Raw genomic sequence first — 9,259 nt, forward strand, 5'->3', positions numbered from 1 at the left:
CTGGTGTGCAGATAATTTTCTATATTTTTAGGTTGGCACTGGTGTGCAGATAATTTTCTATATTTTTAGGTTGGCACTGGTGTGCAAATAATTTTCTATATTTTTAGGTTGGCACTGGTGTGCAAATAATTTTCTATATTTTTAGGTTGGCACTGGTGTGCAAATAATTTTCTATATTTTTAGGTTGGCACTGGTGTGCAAATAATTTTCTATATTTTTAGGTTGGCACTGGTGTGCAGATAATTTTCTATATTTTTAGGTTGGCACTGGTGTGCAGATAATTCTTTATTTTTAGGTTGGCACTGGTGTGCAAATAATTTTCTATATTTTTAGGTTGGCACTGGTGTGCAGATAATTTTTTATTTTTTTAGGTTGGCACTGGTGTGCAATATGGATATAGATACAAAAGGTAATGGTTCTATACAAAATGATTGGAAAAATGTAGTGCATATGGTAAGGGCACAAACGGAGCCTAAAGATATGAGAGAAAGGGACAAGGAATTAGTAAACGCCTGGGAAAAATTAAAGGTACAATTTAATTGGTCAGAAGAAACTAAAGGAAATTATGATGTGGCACAGGCTATCAGGAAAATGGAAATGTTGACCCATCGTGAATTACAGCGGGCAGAAGAAAATTTTTCTAAAGCAGGTGTGTTTGAGAAGAGGAAACTCAAAACAGAGATAGAAAATCGTAAGAAGGAATTACGGCAGTGGACCCGTATAGCTGCTATGGCTACAGCCGTCAGTAAAACAGGGGTAAAGCCGAAAGTTAATGGTGATCAAGCAGGTGTAAAACGGGATTTACCTCCCCCTTATAATGTCCCTAACCTGCGACTAAACCCGTCTGCTCCCGTTGGCATAATGGCCCCAGTATTTGAGCTCAAAGGGGGCGATGTGATGTGTGAGGACGGCCGTGTGAAAATTACAGCAGGTACGGTGGAGGGTGAAATGAGTAAGGCTGACAAACTAGAGGAGGCGGACAGAATTAGGAAAATGATAAGAGTAGAACTGGAAAGAGATAAAGAAAAGGAAAGAGGACACCAAGAACGTCTTTTGATATTAGAACAGGAGTTTTCAGTGAATAAAAAAGAGAGAGAACAAAAAACAAAAAAACGAAGGAACAGTGTAGACACCGGAGATGTGGAAAGCGTCTCAACAGAACAGAGCAATGAGAATGATGTAGAGGATGATGTTAGGTCAGGGGAAGAAATGGAACAGGAAGGCAGGGAAAGTAGAGGGGAGCAGGGGGTATCAGGAGGACTGATGAGAGTAGTAGTGGAAGGAAAGGATTTAGATTATTGGACTGAGGGGGTAGAGACACAGAGGAGGACAGAGAAACTATTCAGTAGAAGTCAGGAAGTGGGACTGGAGGAGAAACAGAAAGCAACACCACCAACCAGTGAAGGGCGTTACTCACTCAGGCAATACATCAGAGCTCCCTCCCATATGGGGGAGGAGAAAAGTCTAGTAAGATCAAGAGGCACTGTGTTCCAACAGATGACTGACGGAGCTCACATCCCAGTTAGACCCAATTTAATGTGTCCTTTACTTGGGAGGGGGGGAACTCAAGAGTATAAACCGTGGTCTCATTCTGATGTTACAGCCATTGAATTGAAACTGCCAGCTATCTCTAAGGGAGGGGTCAGGTGGCTGACAAAACTAAGCGCCTTGACATGTGGTGTGGAGCTGGCTTTGAGTGACGTGAGAACACTGTTGGGCGGTCTAGTGCCTGCCTCTAAGTTGAGGGCCATTGAACAGGACGCTGGCCTTAATGATGAAGCCAGTGAGGAGCCCTTAAGGCGCCACATTTCCAGTTTGAGTGCTGCATTAAAGGCCCATTTTCCAACCCCTGCCACTGCCTACCAGAACATTAAGTTTAGAATGAAACCTGGGGAGACGGCTGGTGTCTATTTGAACAGATGTGAGGGGGAATGGGAGGCACAGGTGGAAGAACATTGTGATAATACCCCTATTTCTAGAGCTCTTTTCAGGGCCGCTGTGTTGGCAGGAACTCCCTTGGCCGTCCAGAAAGCAATGGCAGACAACCCAGACATCCCAGTTTCTAATGATGAGGTATGGACTAGACACTTAGCTCATCACACCGATAAGGCAACAGATAGAGAGGACTATGATGAGAAAGAGATAAGTAAGTTGAAGAACCAATTATTGAAACTACAACTCGATGTAGAGCAAGCAAAGGCTAAGGCAAAAAGACACAGACCAGTAGGGATGGCCAAATGGTCCAACAGGTTCCCATGACCCAGACTGTCCCAAACCCTACAACACAAGCTTCCACACACACTTTTGAAAACATGGCACCATTTCATCACTATCCTCACCCAGTCCCTTATCAACAATACCATCCATACAGGGGACAGAGCAGGGGAGGCCCTAGAGGGGGAGGATATAGAAGAGGGGGGTACACTGAGGGATCCCAGGGTTGTTTCTTGTGTGGAGATAGCTCACATTGGAAAAACGAGTGTCCAATGAATGGGTCACCAGCTGCAAGGGGTTGGGGTCCCTTAAGAGGTGGTGGAAATGGTCGGGGCAGGCGACCATACCCAAACTCTTTCCCCTTCAATCCTAACCCTAACCCAGGGGGAAATCAGGTGCCCACTCAATTCCCTGTGTGGGGCCTGGGAGGGGAGGTGGAAACACACTGAGGGGGCCTACAGAGAACTACCAGGGGAGCAAGGGCCGAGCCTCTCCTGGACATTATGGTCAATAACAAGCCATTAAAGGCCCTAGTGGATACTGGGGCCACTTACTCCACGGTAACTGGCACATTACCTGGAGATATGTTGACTACAAATAGCATTGAAGTCATGGGGTTCTCTGGGGAAATTGAAAAATGGCCTAAAACAAAACCCCTTTCAGTTAAGGTGGCCAACCAACACCTAACACACAGCTTTCTCTATTCAACCAGAGCACCAGTGCCTCTTCTGGGCAGAGATCTGTTGGTCAAATTGGGGGCGAGTATTTTATGCACTCCTCATGGTATAGTCATCTCCTTCCCTTGTGGCTTATTTCATAATTGTTCAAAGGGCGGGGGCTTGATTTCAGCCTCTCACGGCCAGTGGATGCTGGCAGCCACAGAGAGAGGGGAGGGAGCTGACATACTGGGTGGAGTTGGATAACCCTGACACTGGCTCCAACTCAAATGGGATCTTAGCAGTGTATCACCTGTGGGAAGAATGGATAAAACAACACCTAATATACATCCCCCCTAAAGATCCATTTCATTGCACATTATTCTATGACAGGACAGGGGATTTGACATATGAAGACAGTTTTTCTGAGATTGAGGGCCATAACTGGACCATTAGCAGCCCAGGGCTATTAATAGGTAGGGAGGGAGTGGTGGCCCCTATTATATTGACCTTAGAGCAGTCTAAGTGGTACAGGATGTCTGATACAGCAGCCCCTCATGTTTCTCTAGCCTTACACCCTGGTCACGAGGCTAGAGAATTAGGTTGCATGACTAAAAGTTGTTGCGACTCACTGACTGGGAATCAGGTCCTGAGGGGGTGCTGTATTCGCCATCTGAACAGGCACATAAAATCTTGGCCCCTTGTCACTGTACAGGAATGTTGACACATGTATGGCTCAATAGGAGCCATGGCAGGGAGAACACTGATGATGACGCAGCCATCCCTATGATTGCTAGACTACCGCCTTAGTTGTGGTCCACAGGTCCAACGGACGTTGGACATTGTAAGGTAACCCCAATCACCTTTTCCCTGAGAGATTACACCCCTATATGGGAAAGACAGTATAGGAACAAACCTGAGGCAGAGCAGGGCATTGCCTCTACCATTGCTGGCCTGGTGGACTCGGGAGTGTTGACTGTCGCCAAATCCGATTGGAACACACCCATCCTGCCTGTGCCCAAGCCAGGCACCGACAAGTACCAGATGGTACATGACCTACGTAAGATTAACGCGTTGGTATCCACACCAACCCTGTCTGTGCCTAACCCATACACTTCTTTGTCCAGTTTGACTGTGCGGCACCTGTTTTTTACGTGTATTGACTTGGCTAATGCTTTCTTTTGTATACCTATTGCAGACGCCTGTAAACCAATTTTGGCGTTCACCTATAGGGGTCACCAGTACACGTACCAGAGGCTGCCACAGGGCTTCATTCTCTCCCCAGGGATCTTCAACCATGTCCTGAGGGACCAACTGGCTGGCTGCCAGCTACCCCAGGATACTGTGTTAATACAGTATGTTGATGATTTGCTGGTGGCTGCAACCTGTAGGGAGCAATGCCTCTCTGCCACTGAGATTTTGTTGTCACAGCTATACAAGGCAGGGTTCAAGGTTAGTAAAGAAAAACTGCAGATTTGTAGACCACAATTACATTTCTGGGACGTTCGGTAGGTGGCCAGGGCAGTGGTCTGACCTGTAAGCACAGAGAAGAAATTTTGAATCACCCAAAACCATTGACGGTCAAGGATCTTATGTCATTCCTGGGCCTGACTGGGTTCAGCAGACATTATATTGCGCAGTATGCTGATCTCACGGCTCTTTTAAGACGCATGGTCAGAGATAAGGGTATGAAAAATGGTACAGCAACCCTGGATTGGTCAGTCGAGGCTGAGCAGTCTTTCATCATGTTGAAACAGAGCCTTTCCATGTCAACACAATTGCAGTGTGCAGATTATTCCGAAAATTTTTTCCTTGACGTTGCAGAAAGCAATCAGACCGCAAATGGAGTGTTGTATCAGAAAGATAGGGGTCGGCGGCGAGTGTTGCAGTATGTCAGCGTACTACTCGACCCTGTTGAACAGCGTCAGCCTCCATGTGCTAGGTTTGCAGCTGGACTAGCCAAAATCATTACCAAAACATCCCATCTCGTGTTAGGGCACTGTCTGGTAGTTCACACATCACATTCCGTCATATCATTTGTTAATTCATCTGCCTTCACATTTTCTCAATTGCGAACGCACAGAATGTCCACCATTTTGACTGCACCAAACATTAACTATTGTCATGACGGGGTGAACATGGCCGACTTTATGTCTGTGGAAGGCGAGCCCCATGAGTCCCCAAAAGAGCGGGGGTCGCTAGATCTGCGTACCCTGAACAGGCACCTACTCAAGCTGCTGTTCAGGATGCTCACACGGAAGCGCATCCTGCCATCTGTCAGATGTCAAGATGGATTCATGGCAATCAACCTGAAGGACGCTTACTCTCATGTCTCTTTCCCCCTCGTCATCGCCCGTTCCTACGGTTCGCTTTCGAGGGTCAGGCATATTAGTACAGGGTCCTCGCCTTCGGTCTGTCCCTGTCCCCACGAGACTTCACAAAGATCGTGGAAGCCGCCCTCACTCTCCTCAGGGAGAGAGGTGTGCGGGTACTAAACTATCTCGACGACTGGCTCATTTGACACACTCGTGAGATCTGTTATGTACACACAGAGACCTAGTGCTTCGGCACCTAGATCGATTGGGACCACAGGTCAACCGAAAAGGAGCAGGCTCTCCTCTGCGCAGAGCATACTCTTTTTTGGTATGGAACTCAACTCTGTCTCCATTATAGCGCCACTGTGCTCAGTCAGTGTTGAACTGCCTGGAATATTTCAAGCAGTCAGCGGGAGGAGGCTCCTGGGTACATGGCATCCTCGACGGTGGTGATACCCCTCAGGTTGATGCACATGAGATCGCTCCAACACTGGCTACAGTGTCGAGTTCCCTGGAGTTGTGGCACACCGGCATCAGGCGGATGGTGATTACGCTTGTCTGCCGACGCACCCTAACCCCTTGCTCTTCAATGACCTTTTCTACGGACGGGGGTCCCTCTCGGGCAGGCGAGACGCGTCAGGGTCGACAGACGCCTCCCTGCAGGGTTGGGGTGCCGTGTGCAACGGGCACGCAGTGTCAGGGCGATGGACGGGCCCCCGCCTGTGCAGGCATATCAATTGCCTAGAGTTGTTGGATGTGTTAGGGCACTGTCTGGTAGTTCACACATCACATTCCGTTATATCATTTGTTAATTCATCTGCCTTCACATTTTCTCCATTGCGAACGCACAGAATGTCCACCATTTTGACTGCACCAAACATTAACTATTGTCATGACGGGGTGAACATGGCCGACTTTATGTCTGTGGAAGGCGAGCCCCATGACTGTGCACCCCGTACCTCTTTGGCGTCACTAATTCGACCTGATCTCCAAACCAAAAAATTGGAGGGAGCAATAGACCTTTTTACTGACGGTTGCTGTTATAAGGAACTAGATGGGACACTGAGTGCTGGGAATGCCGTGGTACAGTCATCCCTGGACGGTTTTGAAACCAGACTCTCAGAGAAACTTTTGTTCAGACAATCTGCGCAACGCGCTGAATTATTGGCTGTTCTAGCTTCGTAAGCGGAATCAGAGTAAATGTTGACCCATTGACCCACAGCAATGCGTAATGCATTGCTGTGGGTCAATGGGTCAACATTTACTCTGATTCCGCCTACGCCGTAAATAGCATCTTGACTGAGCTGCCACAGTGGCAGAGATGTAACTTTACTAACTCAACCGGTCGACCGATTAAGCATGCGGAAGAAGCCAAGGCCTTGTGCGACGCTGTGTTATTGCCTAGGAAAGTGGCCATTCTTAAATGTGCAGGACATTAAGTATCAGATTGCTTTGAAAAAAGAGGTAATGATGCCGCCGACAAAGCAGCCAAGACGGCAGCTGGATACTGTATGCCTCACCAGATGGTAGTCAGACCTATTGATGAACTTGTCTCTCTTTCACCTGAAATAATTTTGTCATTTCTTTCAGACACTTATAAGACGGCGGCCCCTGAAGAGAAGTCCCTGTGGCTGGGTAAGGGTGCCTGTCTTTCTGACACGGGTGTGTGTCGAGCACCTGATGGCCGTCCTGTCCTGCCAGCGGACCTGGCAAAGACAGTTCTATTGGAAGCCCATGGGATGGCTCACAGCAGTGACAGAGACATGAAACGCCGTATGGAGGGTTGGTGGCATCCATTCCTGCCCCATATGATCTCAGAGGTAATCAAGTCCTGTGAAGTATGTCAGCAAATTAATGTCATGCCCACCATTAAATCTGAGCGAGGGCATTTCCCAGTTGTTTCTGGTCCTGGCTGTGAAATAGTGATTGATTTCACTGACATGGGCTCTTGGGTACAAGGCAAACAGTACCTTCTCGTCATGGTGGACAGTTACACTTCCTGGCCAGAAGCTTTTGCCGTTGGGAGGGAAGACAGTACCTCCGTTGTTAAATGCTTGATCAATCAAGCATTTAACAATGCTTGGGCATTGTAGGGGCAGTTATGGCTTAATGGTTAGAGAGTCGTACTCATGACCAGAAGGTTGCTGGTTCGATTCCCAGGGCCGGCGGCTAACAACTGAGATGCCCTTGAGCAAGGCACCTTACCCCTACTTGCTCCCCGGGCGCTGCAGTGATAGCTGCCCACTGCTCCGGGCGTACGTGTGTTCACTACTCTCTGGATGGGTTAAAGGCAGAGGTCACATTTCGTTGCCTTGTACTTGTACATGTGCAATGACAATAAATTGAATCTAAATCTAAAATCTAAATCAATACATCCCAAGATATGGTTTTCCCCGTAGGATCCGTTCAGATAATGGCTCCCATTTCAAAAATGAACATTTGAGGTTGGTTGAGCATTCCCTTGGCCAGAAACATTCCTTTGGGGTCGTTTACCATCCCCAAAGCCAGGGAAAGGTTGAACGGATGAACGCAACTCTTAAGAACAAGCTTGCGAAAATTTGTGCTGACACAGGCCTATCCTGGTTGTCCGCTTTGCCAATCGCTTTGATGTCTGTACGTTCCTCAATTAACAGGGTCACTGGATTCACCCCATTTGAGCTGTTAACTGGCCGCCAATTACCGGGTCCCTTTACAGGTTTTCCTAATTGTGACATCCCTGACTTGGACCCTAAGGAACATTACCAAAAACTGACATGCTTGATAAGTTATTTTTCTCCCCAGACACGCCTGACTCTGCCGGATCCAGCACCTTGTGTAGCCCCGTGGGTTCGTGTACGTGAGTTCAGAAGGAAGTGGTCTGGCCCCCGTTGGTCAGCCCCTAAACAGGTGGTAGCCCGTACCTCTCATTGTGTTCAATTGAAAGACAAAGGCAACACGTGGTATTATCTCTCAAGTTGTGTTGCTTGTGACCCTCCATCTCGTAGCCTGACCAACACTGTGTTGGACCTTGCTGTGCAGGTCCAAGAGGGGGTACAGGATGCTAAACAATTGGACGCTTCACTAACAGAGCAGGTAACACAAGATAAACAATCCCTTTTGACACACAACACCACACACACAGAGACTTCCTCACAAAACACACAACTGACGTTAAAACAGGGTGATTTGTTTTCAACACCAGAAACAGAACCCATTGCACACTGTATAAGTGCTGACTGTGTTCTTGGAGCAGGGATAGCACAACAGATCAGACATCGATACGGGGTACATAAGATACAGGGGCAAAGAAAACAACCAGGAGAGTGTGCTGTCACCATAGAAGGAGAAAGGGTGGTGTTCCATTTGGTAACTAAATTGTGGTGCTCAGACTTACCGTCTTATACCTCTCTAGAGAGTAGTCTGGAGTGCATGAGGGAAGAAGCTCTCCAATTAGGGGTAAAAAGGATCTCCATGCCCTGGATTGGGTGTGGACTGGACAAATTGGTGTTTGAAGAGGTACAGAAGATCCTAGAGAGGGTTTTCAAGGGAAAAGGGATTGAAATAATAATTTATACCCTGTGAAAAAGTTTATTCATTTATTTCCTAACTTCATTATATTCATTTATTCTTGTTACAAAATTTCTTTCATAATACGTTTTCTGTGATCATTAACCTGTTTTATTTGTAAATACTGAAGTGACGAGGGCTCTGGAGCCTCGGTTGACTCTTCCTTCAGACCAAGGTGCCACTGGGTAAGTCACCATGAAACTGTGTGAAAATTGGAGGGTTATGGGGGGGGTATTCATCAAAGCAGTGGCTGTAGTATTAATAGTATATGGCATAATGGAAAAAGACACTGAAGATAACAAGCCCAAAAGAGAAATAAAAGTAAAGACGGGACACCCGTTTGGGGTAAAATTGGAACTGATTAGGACCAATGGTAAGGATGCCATCTGGGAATTTGATTTATGACAGGTAATTAACTGTGGAAAGATGAGATGTCTTACAGAGGTTATGACATCTACGGGTGTTTGTGGCCTACCACTGGAAGAAATCCCAGTCGCCCCTTGTGCCATGGGTGGGTGGATGTCAATT

General features: G+C 47.2%; 1 pseudogene; it reads left to right on the forward strand.

The window, feature by feature from the left end:
- The first annotated feature begins 250 nt into the window (after positions 1–250).
- LOC130554079 (uncharacterized) lies at positions 251–8,746 on the forward strand (annotated as a pseudogene).
- Positions 8,747–9,259: the final 513 nt, after the last annotated feature.

This window comes from Triplophysa rosa, linkage group LG5, assembly GCF_024868665.1.
Source record: "Triplophysa rosa linkage group LG5, Trosa_1v2, whole genome shotgun sequence".
In the NCBI taxonomy this organism is placed as follows: domain Eukaryota; kingdom Metazoa; phylum Chordata; class Actinopteri; order Cypriniformes; family Nemacheilidae; genus Triplophysa; species Triplophysa rosa.